This window comes from Asparagus officinalis, chromosome 4 (genome assembly GCF_001876935.1).
Source record: "Asparagus officinalis chromosome 4, Aspof.V1, whole genome shotgun sequence".
In the NCBI taxonomy this organism is placed as follows: domain Eukaryota; kingdom Viridiplantae; phylum Streptophyta; class Magnoliopsida; order Asparagales; family Asparagaceae; genus Asparagus; species Asparagus officinalis.
Window position 1 is genome coordinate 59,621,641 of NC_033797.1, and position 12,995 is coordinate 59,634,635.

Here is a 12,995-nt window from a genome sequence, read left to right on the forward strand (position 1 = left end):
TATACTCGTGTAACCGATGGAGTAAGGGAAAACAGTTTATACTCGTGTATCCGATGGAGTAAGGGAAAACAGTTTATACTCGTGTATCCGATGGAGTATTGGTTGTCTTTACTCGACTTCTTTCGTCGTTATGACGCCAGAGTCAATTAGGGCTTGGATCTTGTTTTTGAGTCCAAAGCAAATCTCGGTGGGATGAAGAACCCTTCTGTGGTACGCACAGTAATTTGGATCCGTAATCCTCTTAGCTCCATCCTGATCTTTAATAGGCGGTAGATCGATTTTATCATTGGCGAGAAGATATTCCAATATGGCTGGAGCTTCATCATCTTCGAAAGAATACTCCTTTTGGAACCTCGGATCGAGAGTTGCGTTCACAAGAATTGTGGATGTCGTCGGTTGACCTCTCTCAACTTTCTTTCTTTTAAGAAAGTGTTCAGCTTGTTCACCCCGAGATTTTAACTCCTTCCAAGTTGTGGATGACATGACCCCCAGAGCTTCCAGGACATCGATAGAGAGGTTATTGTGGCATGTTTGCAGTATGAACTCCTCTGTAATAGGATCTTTGCAATTCATTGCTTTGTTACGGAAACGCTTGACAAAATTATCGACTGACTCTTCGTCTTTTTGCTTCTCATCTAGAAGGGTTCCGATTGACACTTCGGTGTCATCATCAAAGAAGTTGCTGAGGAACAAACTTTCCATGTCATCCCAGCAATTGATACTCCCTGGCTTGAGCCGTCGGTACCAATCGAAGGCGGGCCCACGAAGGGTGCCAACGAATGACCGGATCATTAAGGCCTCGTTTCCAGAGATTATGCCCAAATGAGACTTGAAATAAATCAAGTGCTGAATCGGCGAACTCTTCCCCTCAAACGGTGTGAAGTTAATCAGATTGAACTTTGTCGGATACAGTATTGAATCCCATTCTCTTGGATAGGGACATGGAATACCTGTCTTTTTCACTTCTTGAGCCGTCATCAAAGCGTTGATTTTGTTTTCAAGCTCTTTCATCTTCTCATTCTCGTCTATGTCTTCATTCGAAGGACGTTGAGGAGAATGAGTTAGACCACCCCCTGTGAGAGGTGCTATTGAACCACCCCTAATATCGTTATTGGGAGGATCCGTTAAACCACCCCCAGCGTTATTGCCATTGGGAGGTGTATCAGCCATAATGACTTCATCCACCTCTGGATCACTGTCATCTACAACATTCCGAGTGTGGTGGCTGGATTCAAATTGCTGATTGGACTCAGGAGGTTGAGGCTGTTGAGTTAACAGTTCTCTCATTTGTTGGATAGCCAACTTCATTTCTGTCTTCACTTCAGCTCTAATTTCTTCACGTTGTTTGGCTAGAGCTTCCTGAAGTATTTGAGTGAACTGATCAGCAGTGATTGTGAATACTTCTCTGATTTGTCCTGTGCTAGATATTGTATCATCCGAAGCGATTGCAGAACAAGTGTCCGAGAGTTCATCCTCTGATGACATCCCTTCATGCATTCTCTTGATAGCTCCTAGCCGGAGTCGAGACTTCCGTCGGGCAATTCTTGAATTGACTTTTCCTCCCGAGGAAAAATCGGGTCTTGATTCACTCGAGTGCCACTTAGACTTTCTCTTATCAGCCACGTTGATGATGACTTCAGGGAATTCATCATTTTGGACAACTGATCTTATAAGTCGTACACAGGAACAATGAGAGCGAATAATTCTTTTTTGAAATTTATTCACATCCCCAACTTGATAATACGATTCATCGGTATGATTGCCAAAAAATCGTATCTTTTGTTGGCTTGACCTCCCAGGTATGACGATATCTTTTGGTGAATGCGTCTTCTTCTGAGGGTGTAAAACCTTGTTGGCAGGAACAATGAGAGCGAATAATTCTTTTTCGAAATTTATTCACATCCCCAACTTGATAATACGATTCATCGGTATGATTGCCAAAAAATCGTATCGTTTGTTGGCATGACCTCCCAGGTATGACGATATCTTTTGGTGAATGCGTCTTCTTCTGAGGGTGTAAAACCTTGTTGGCATTCTCAGGTCGTTTTCTTGTTCCTTTCTCGTCTTTGTTGTAATAGAGCACGGGCATGAGCAGCGTTTGCGCGACGTTTTTGTATACGTTCTTTGAGGGTTGAACGAGCCCTTTTGACTGTAGTCCATTCCTCCGTCGCTAATTTAGCAGAGATATGAGTGATTGGTCGTTGAGACAACTGAACCACTCGATGCCTCCTCGACTCTAAGTCCGCGTGATAATGAACCCCGTCGGTTTGTTCCAATGCCTTAGCCAATTGACGAGCGCGGCGTTGGCGTCGCCTTTGACGAGCTCTCTTTGTCAGTGGCGAATTTCGATCGAATGACTCCTTAATTGGGGAGGTATGCTGTTGAGCAGAGCTGTTGCGAATAAAATCTTCAGCAACAATCGGGCCAGAGTCTTCATCCGTCGCATTTGATGACTTCAACAAAGATGAAATCTTCCTGCATTTGCGAGGCGAGGAAGACTTTACAGATAAGGATGACAAATACTCCTCAAACTTCGCTTGGTCGAACTCGTACTCGACCGTTGATTCAACCAGGATCTTGATGATTGGCTGCGACACGACGGTCTCGGCAGCGAGACCGTTGGCTCCCACTGTGGTCGCCAGCTTGTTTGCGTCAAAAGTTGGTTTTGTCATGGAATTCATTATATCTTCAGTCGATTACAATAAATTCAAAAGAAATAGCCTTTTTATAAGACTTCTTTTACACAACAAAAGGAAAATTACAACTCTTGAGAAACAAACGCAGGATCGTTGTTTGGATCACTGCTTGCGTGGGATCTTTGCCTGTGCCGGGGGTGCGTTAGCCCGTGGACCACCAAATCACAGATTCTGATCGAATCGTGAGGGGTTTATGATTCTGACTTCGTTTATCGAAGTGAGAACTTGAAACGATATCTTATCAAGGTAAGATAGTCGTTCTTCTTGAAATCAAGTCAAAGCCTGAATATCAAGGAGTTGCCAGAAGCTCAAGAACTCTGCTCTCTCTCTGCTCTGGATTGCTCTGAAGTGCTCCAAATGATCAGCCCCCCCAAAGAAATCACCTCGGGGGTATTTATAGCCCGTTGATGAACAGTGCTCGCGAGACAGCGTTTGCTGTCTCGGCGGGCGAGACAGCGTTTGCTGTCTCGCTGGCCGAGACAGTGTTTGCTGTCTCGCCCAGCGAGACAGTAAATTTGCTGTCTCGCCCAGCGAGACAGTAAATACTGTCTGACAGTTTCTCGCTGTAACTGCCTTCCCACGTTTTAAACTCCGTTATTCTGGTGGTTATCAACGTGATTCTCGCCCACGATACTCCCCACGTTCTTGAACAGTTGGTGGCCACGTATCGGCGGTTATAAAGTGGTTTCTAACTTCTTTGAAAACTGTCTCATGGGCGAGACAGAGAATGCTGTCTCGCGGGCGAGACAGAGAATGCTGTCTCGCGGGCGAGACAGAGAATGCTGTCTCGCGGGCGAGACAGAGAATGCTGTCTCGCGGGCGAGACAGAGAATGCTGTCTCGCGGGCGAGACAGAGAATGCTGTCTCGCGGGCGAGACAGAGAATGCTGTCTCGCGGGCGAGACAGAGAATGCTGTCTCGCGGGCGAGACAGCAAAGACTGTCTCGCTGGCGGACAGCAAGTCTGTCTTCGCTGGCGAGACAGTTCATATTGATCAGTTTGAGTGTCAGTGTTGAGGGTTTTTCCTCTATTGTTTGGATATCTTTCAGGCATTTTTTGCGTTACACCGAACCCACTTCCGCCGACATGCCATCGGTCGTCGCTCTCCGGCCCGCGCCACCCCAGCCCGTTGGCGGCCACCGCCCGCCGCCCCACTACACCGTCGCCGCCTGTCGGCCCGATGCCGGCCGGCCCGCCGGGCACTTGCCACCCGTTCGGCTCGCCGGTCGCCGCCCCGTCCGTCCACCGTTGCCTCGTCCGCTTACCCGCTGGTAGCCGACGGTCGGGTCGGGTTCCGCCCCGCCACTGTCCGGCGACCGTCGCCACACCGATCATCCGCCCGCCGTCGCGCCCGCTCCTGCCGTTATATAAATGGTCAAATTAGTTTGACAAAAATGGTGTTTTCAAAACACATTTGAAAAAGAAACACCATGGCATGGTGTTTTTTACAAAAACAAAACAAAAGAAACACATTGATTACCAAACATAAAGATTAAAAAGGTAATTATCAACACTTTCATAAATTAGAAGTGGTTATATTTTTATGTCTAGAAACTCTTTTTACTTTAGCCGTGATATAAAATTAAATTTCATGTAATAGAAAATTATATTAGAATTTACATAGGCACTTTTAGATACTTTTAAAGTGTAGGAGTTATTCCGTGTCATGCTCTTCCTTGCCGATTTGAAAATGAACATAACTGAACAAAAAAGTTAAAGTGAAATTAGACTGTCCGTAGGTTCTCCATAATTAAAAGAGTGGTTTTTCAATACTAGGCTGGATTTTGTGGTTTAATTTTATTTATGATTATATCAACTATTTTCAAAAAATAATAAAAAAAGAAGTAATCCCTCTAATTAAACTGTAATCCCTTCAATTAAGTGTTGTTGATGCTCGATATCAAACAACCAATTAATCCAAAAGAGGATTGTTGCGGGGTGGTGAAGGATGATGGAGGGCTCGTTCCCTTCTCCAGCTTTACGCCTAGTTCTTGAATGAGAGTCTGATGTCCGCGCTGCATATACAGAAATAAATCGTGAGAGGACGGAGACCAGTTTCCCCGTGGTTTCTCCGACGATCAAGTCAGTTGATGAACTTAGGCTTGAGTGGAGTAACAAAACTGGGTGTTCTTCTTTTTGTGTAGTGTGTGCTCTTTAGAGTTTTAGATTGCGAACCTTTTGCTATAGCGAATAGTCTCTCTATTTATGGGAGATGTCGAGGGCAGATTGGTCAGTCAATGGGTATACAGCAAGACGGTAGTGAGGCGGTGATGATGAGTGAGTTGGAAAATAAGTCATCATTCGCTCCACATGTGTTAGTTTGTGAGTGGCGGGAGATCACTTCGGTAACATTGGGAGCCAGCAGCCGACGAGTCTTCAAGACAGTTGAGGAGTGACACTTAATGATGATAATCAAAGATTAAATAATGTTGAGAAGTGACACCTATACTGATAGATATGAGATAAGAGCAATCCTTTAGCTTCGTCGAGAAGCAAGGCTCATAGGGTCATATCTTCGAGTTGCTGACTTTAGTGTCGACCAACACCACCTTTCGCACCAACTCAGGAGTGACGACATGTTCGACTGGTGGGAATATATCTCGTCTCAGCTAATAACCATCTTTCGAGTCGACATAAAGAAGTCGACTCGTCTAGGAAGTCAGGATCTCTCGTGTCGATTGTCACCGCTTCTCGCGCTGACACTGTGGTGTCGGCTTCTAGGAAGTCAGGATCTCTCGTGTCGATTGTCACCGCTTCTCGCGCTGACACTGTGGTGTCGGCTTGTTGGGCTGGTCGAGATGCTGACTCATCAAGTTATATATTCGTGGAACAGATATGTCCCATAACAGTTGCTGGCGACTGGAAGGGAAGTCGTTTCAGCATGGGAGATGACGTCTCCGCGATATCCGGGAAGTGACTTGTGAGCATGGTGTATGGGTAAATTTTGATCTCCTGAAAATAGGGAACTTCGCTTGTATTAATAATAATAGCTTATTGCAAACTAATTAATCGAAATTTACAACAGAAGCGGAGGGAATGCCCTCTTTGTTTAAATGTGGGGACTTTCGGTAGCTACAGGATGCTTCGCTTGATTCTCGTACCGAGTCTGCTTCCCTTGGACGGTTCGACCGAGGTTGCTGGCGAGCTTCAGTACACAATAGAGGCTTGGGTTGATGGAGTTCGAATCTCCTAGTTCGACGGCGATCAGGGCTCGGAACTAGAAGAGGGCACTGTAGTGCAAGGTTATGCGAAGAGGTTATCGTCGTCTCGATCGGGGGTCGAGAGCTAGTGGTTCGGTTAACTGATGGGATTAATCTATTAACTATAGGCGAGCTGCTGAATGTTGGATCGTTCTATGCTGAATGCTCCACACCTTCGAACCCTTCGAACCTTTTTTTGAACCTCTCATTGTGGCTGGAAGAAGCTCTTAAATAGAGGAGAGACGGCTTGGTCGCTCCTGGAATCATGGGATGTGACCATGTACTGTTGAGAGGTATCTTGCTGCTCACCTGTACTATAAGCGGTCATTCGAGGGGTTGTGTTTCACATCACGTCACGTAGGAGTGAAAAAGGCCCCTCTTCGTATGTGAGACAGCGGCTGCCCAACACTCGAGTGCGTTTGGCCAGCTCGTCAAATGCCGGCGAATCCTGACCTTGACTAGGACAGGCGAGATGAACTGCATTTATGAGGGTGTAGGTTGATCTGGCGTTTGTCCGATCACTCGTACTGTGGGCGGCTACTCGATGGGCTTAGAATACTGAGCTCTCTCCCTTCACATCACGAGAAGTGGGAAAATGGGTGCCCAGTACTCGAGTGGGTTTGGACAGCTCATCGAGTTCGGACGGGCGAAGTGAACTGCATTTATGAGTGCGCAGACTGATTTGGTGCCTGTCCGATCACTCGTACTGTGAGTGGCCACTCGATGGGCTTGGAGTACTGTACTCCCTCCCTTCACATCACGGGAAGTGGGGGAAGCCCATCCTTGTATACAGTGGTGTTCGCGGTGAAAATTGCCTTCATTGAATTCATTGCCATCTTAAATAACAACTTTTTGAGTTACAAAAGATCCGGTCTTTTTTAGATCCGGTTACAATGAAATCAAAGAAAATAAAAAGATTACAACTTTCTCCTTTAGAACAAATCGCGAGCTCCTGTTTTGCGGTCGCTCGCTTGTGTGGGTTCTTTGCCGACGCCGGGGTTAATCCGTGGACCACCGCGCGATCTAGATCCAAACCTTTTCAAATGAACCAAGGGGGGCCTATTTATAGGCTCTCTGAACTGTGCCCGCGCACAGATCTGGGTCGGCCACCCATGGGTGGCCGGCACTGGGCCGAGCCACCCATAGGTGGCTCAGCCACCGAGCCACCCATGGGTGGCTCGGCTTTGGCCGAGCCCCCCTTAGGCATTGGGTTTCATCGTTTTGTCCGGTCTCGTGGTTGATTCGGACTCTGATTTGTTGATCTGATTTGGCAGTAGATCCGATTCCTAATTTGGCAGTAAATCCACTTCTGAGTTCGAGTCCGAAACTGATCTTGATTCGATCGTGATTCGTCCGAGTCTGCCCTTGGTTGGATGACTCATTGACTCTTCGAACCCTTTGCTTGATTCCACACGCGAATGGATGTATTCCGTTGCTTGCATGCGATTTGTCAACCTCGTTGGTTCGTCGGTTTGTGCCGAGCTGTGCTAAGGGACCTATAAGTAATTTTATATGCCTACAGATACTCCCTCCAAAGTATTTCAGCCTCGTTCTTTTATAGAAGAGTCTGGAATACTTTGGATATGATTGTCCCAACCTTCAGTCGGTGTAACGGGACCCTGGAATGGCTTCTGTTCTTGATTCCTTCAATCCTCCAGGCTATTCGGTGCTTTGTCGAATGTCTGTAAGAGTTCCGGTGCTGCATTTATTGTTTGACCGTTGTCGGAATTTTAAACTTGAAGTCGATTCCTGGTTTTCTGATCTTTAGTTCGTGCTTGTTGGTTCAACATAGAACTAACCATCGATTGTTGGTGTTGAGTCTTTATTTTGCGACGCGTTGTCCGGCGTAGTATTATTGAGTTATCCTTAAGAATATTTTCAGAAAAATATCCTCCAGGAACTTCTCAACAAACAAATAGGGAATAGTTTATACTCATATACCTTATTGGAGTTATTTCTGTGCCCGAATGAGCTGAACCGGCTTGATAATGAGCCAAAAAAGGCAGTAATTAGGCTCAAAAAATCTTCTGATCCTTCCGAATATGTGGGAGAGGCAAGAATAAACCAAGGACTGCACCCTCAGTCGATTTGAAATTGTTTCGATGCTCGATCCAGCTTTAATTTGAATTCTGGTTCAAACCAGGTCTGGTCCGGTTCAACTTGATCTGGTCCTGTTCAACTAGGCTTGGTTCACCATTATAAAAGAGGGTTTTTTCTCCTCATTAGGGCCGGCCCCCCTTTCTCCCCTCTTTTTTGATTTTTCTTCACTCGAGCATCCGTTCTCCCTCAAAACTTCATAGTTGCATTAGATCTAGTCTTCCTTTGGATCCTTGACTGAGAAATCCCTCAAAACTTCCATATTTAGAATTTCTCTCAGGCCCCTCGAGCACGTGATCTGAGCCTCTTTCAAGATCTGATTTTTATTGGATCCACGAGCTTTCCCTCAGGTAAATCCTCAACCATTTTAGCATATTTTATGCTTAATTCAATTTATGAATTTGTGGGGTCGCATGCGAGGGTTAGGATTAAGATTTGGCGCCTCGAGCTCACCTTTCAGGGGGGAGAATTGCAAAAAAGAGGAACTTTTTCTGGATCTGATTCCTTAATTTATTTTGCAGGTCTTTATGTCTCGTATTGCGAGAGGTCAATCCTCTACCGCGTCGGCTGATGGCGCGCCTCCCTCTTATGCTGGTAAGCTATTTTTGGAAATTTACAAATCAGTCCATTTTTCTTGGAAATTTGCAAATTGGTCCTTTTTATCCCCATTGTTCTCCTTGGTGAGGCAATCGGGAAGAGCCTTGATTCTTCTTGGCGGGGATCGACACTTTAAAGATATGTTTTGCTTGGTCAAAACCATATCTCAATATAAAGGGGGCGTTTTGACGCTGCATTGTGCCTTATAAGGCAGGGATATATTGTCGAAATACCCTATCTTATAAGTGCATGATGTGGCCAAATCGTCTCACCCTTTATAAGGCAGTGACTCTATCTTACCCATTCGTAGGATGAGTTCAACTTCCTTTTATGATTGGGACTAACAACTGTTTAAATTTTTGTTTCTAGTGGAATATCCTTCTGGGGCGTTCTCATCTCACGCAGTGTACGGGCGTCGTGGCGAGTATTATTCGACTTCCGACGATTTTTTCCCCTATCCCAGTCACTCCTCGGTTTGCTTCGGGCACGTCGACAGAGGTTGCCCAAGTGGTGAAGGAAGGTGGACATCGAGCTCTTCGCCAGTTGATTACAGATGCGCCCCTCGTGAAGGATGCCAGTTCGATTCAGCCTCTCAAGAAGACCGACTTTTTATTTGGTGATTCTGCCAGAGATCCGGATGCCGTGTTTATTGATGCTGAGCAGTGGCTTCATAAGACTGGCAGTGGTTTCATATATTTGCCGAAGATTCCTCGGCATCGTTCGTTGACTGAGCTCAGGCGTCAGGCTGTGACACGGGAGATGTCGTGGCGCTTGACGGAGGAGCATGAGAGCGTTCACTGCGGCTACATCACTCATCAGGCAGCTCCTGGTTCGAGCAGGAGTCATATCACTGGATTGCATCCTGGAGTATTGGGGTTGGATGCACCGCCGCGTAACGAGCTTTTCGCATCTGCTTCTACTTTGAAGAATCGCCTCGCTGCTTTAGGACGGGAGATGCCTGCGACACGTCACAGATTTTATGGTTGGGTCCATTCTTTGGACAAGCTTTGGTGGACTCGCATGACGAAGTACGTCTTATGCCGATAGAGCGAGGAGTTGCACGCTTGTGGTCTGTATGCAGCCGTTCGTGCCACCATGTATGGTTTGCCTGTTAGCACGAAGCATTTCTTCGCTTTGTATGAGCTCTATAACCCGGATTCGAATACCTTTCTGACCCGGCAAGGGGAATTGGGCTTGGCCCTCCATGAGATGCACAGGATTTCTGGTTTGCCCATGGGACAGATGCTATATCAGGAATATTTTCCCTCCAACCAAGAGTTAAGTCAGTTGAAGGATCGCATGCCCGACCGCTACGAGACTTTATGGGACCTCACATGCCACTATCATATCGCTTTGGCGCAGTCTGAACCTTTAGCGAAGAGGGCTAAATCCCATGTGAGCCAGAAACAGTTTGCGTCTTATTTGTTCAGAAATCTAGAGAGCAATTCTGGCGAGGCTATTTGTGGGCTGGCACCACTCACTCCTTCAGGGGTGAATAGTCTACTGAAGAAGGTTGATGCTCATTCCAATACCATTAGCAGTCCTGAGAGTGGTTTTCCTACAGGGACCAAGTTTAAAACATTCTTGTGGCATGCGACCACGCCGATTCGACCGATGACCCTTCTCGCCGGTTACCTCGCTATCTGGTTAAAGAAATGCGTGGTCCCATATCAGTCTAGTGATATTTTGCCATTGGAGGTGTTCTACCCAGCGGTTCAACTTGCCTACAAAAAGGAACTTTCGCTTCTTCCGGTGATGGTGGCTAACATTCATCGAGGGCTTCAACAGATTTCTGGTGCTTTTACACGGAAAGAAAGTGAATTACCGGCTCAGATTCCTACTATTAAGGTGGAGCTTCCGTACACTTATTTGATGGCTTGGTTCGTCCTTCATCGTTCTGATATGATGTCAGTACCGTATGCCACAGACCCTTCCGCTCTCCTACTACAGTTGTTTGAGAACGACAAGTGGGAGGGGCGAGGATTTCCTGACGTCAGACAGCAGCTACAGGTCCACAAGTGTTGGGCGTTTTCCACTTGCTTTCCACAGTTCTCCGACCGATACGGCGAGTGTCTGATTGATGAGGAAAAGCCGAGGAAGGTATCGAACTCATTTAGACGTCGGCTGCTTTAACTGGCTGGTGAACATCAGGCCGGGTTATCTGACTTTCCGGGTGAGGAATCAGTGTTTCATAGAGCCATACCTCCCCTGCCGATTTGCTCGCCAGTTTGGCTATGATCAGCTTTATGTCGGGAATCCACGTCAGCAGCTTCGGACCCACGGCGGTTTGGTGGACGGTCTTCGTGCATGGTTGTGGACCGTGACGGGCTGTACTGGTGCTAAGTTCAGTCTCCCGAGTTCTGAGCGGCAGTTGAACCTCACCTTCTTAAGCTGCAAGTGGTTGTTAGCAGCTAATAAAACTGTCCCCGTAAAGCCGATCGCAGAGCTAGAGGCTGAGGAGGCTTCTCAGGCTGATTCTCGTATGATTTGGGAAAATGCTCGATCACAAAGGGCACGACACAAGACTCGTCGGATTGACGAAGAGGGAAAGAAGATCTTTCATTCTGCTGACGAAACTTTAGGCGGGGATCTTGAAGATCACGAGGACTGTTCTGAACGAGGTCAGTTTCTTACTCTTTCCTTTTATCTTCCAGAATTATTAAGCCTGACAATGGTTTGATGTTTCAGGGACCACAGCTGACCAAGATGAAGAGTTCTGTCCTTCTCCCCAGGCGAGACCTTCGATTATTGTCCCTACTGCTAGGCGGAAGAGATTAGCCCGCAAGCCGCGTGTAGTTTCGCGAGCATCTGATATGGATTTGGTCGGTGACGATCCTGTTAATGATGGAGGTAACATCTGCCTTATAGACCAGCCTCTTGATCATTCAGAACTTTGACTCACGCCTTTCCATCTTTATACAGGAGAGAGCGAGATGAGTCCTGATCCTATTTTTCACAACTCTACATCTTCTGGTGAGCCCGACTCACCGTACCAGGTAGAGAGGCCTGTAGAAGCTGGCGACATTAGGGATACCGTCAATGTAGGACCCGGCTCGATGAATCCAGGTACATCTACCATTAACGATACACGAAGGAGTTGAATGATTTGGAATTTGTGCATTCCCTAATTGTCTCTATGCTTCTTGCTCCTTTAGATAATTTGCAGGAGGCAAATGTGGATCTTGGGAATAGAGAGGCTGACGCACCCATAAGAGGTAACTCATTTCTATTGGTCGTAGTCTCTTTATTCTCTTTTCGTACTTATATTCTTTTGTGTCAGATTCCTCGACTGATGATTTTGACGAGGAAGGCTTGCTCGTGGACACTCCTATGCTCCATTTTATGTATGGCTCTCCTCAAATTGATGACTAGTTGCCTGGAGATGTATTTCCTGAGTCTACACTCCCTAAAAATCCCGAGGATGGTTTTTCTGAAGGTACGTAGCTCTTCTCAAATTAATTATAGGACTAGTCAATTTTTGACTAATGCAACTATAATGTGATGCATCTGAGAATTCTATTTTGTATTTGATAGGAGCTTTTATCGAGACTGATCCTATTGAGCCGGCTGTGGGACCAACTACACCAGTTGATACACCCCCAGCCGTTACACCTCCACCACCCCCAGTGTCTCAAGGGAAAGAAGGTATAAAGTGAGAAATGTTATTTATTTCTTCATCAAGGCTTTTGACGGATTTCTCCTTTTTGTGTAGGGCTTTCTTCTCGGTTTCACGTCCTTGTGAAGGAGTTATTATCAGACATCGACCCAGAGAAGATTGTCATCTGCATAGAGATCCGTTCCTTCTTCTCTTTTGTGAATGCTATGATTGGCAAACTTTTCCACGGCGGGCTTTCTCTTCACCAGTTTAAGCCATTCCTTGATCTCAAGATAAATTCAATAAAGGATGCGGGGTACCCGGATTTGGCGAAGGCTATTGTTGATGATCTTGACTACCTAGGGCGTGAGCTTCAGACGTTTCGTGAGCTTCGGGATGCAGGTGCCTCGTCATTCATCGCTGCTGAGTTGGATACTCGCTTACAGACATGGCGCGATACTAGGTTTCTTGCTGAGTTCGACATTCAGGTGCAGCGGGACCGGGTAGATCGAGTTGAGGCTAACCTTGCTATTAGGTCATCCTCACTCGACGAGCTTGATTCTTCCATTGCTTCTTGTGAGACCCAGATAGACTAGCTCTGAAGAGAACTCCATGAGAAAGAGGAGACTTTGAGTATTCTTCAGATGATGAAGATACAGGATCAGCAGGCGCACACCGCTTTATCTGAGGAGTTGAAATCTTTGAAGAAGAAGCTGACCGAGACGGAGGAGGTTGCTGCGAAGACTTTAGCCACCAACGAGGAGTCCATCAGAGCTGAGCTGAGACAAGCTTATGATGAGAAGCTGTCTAA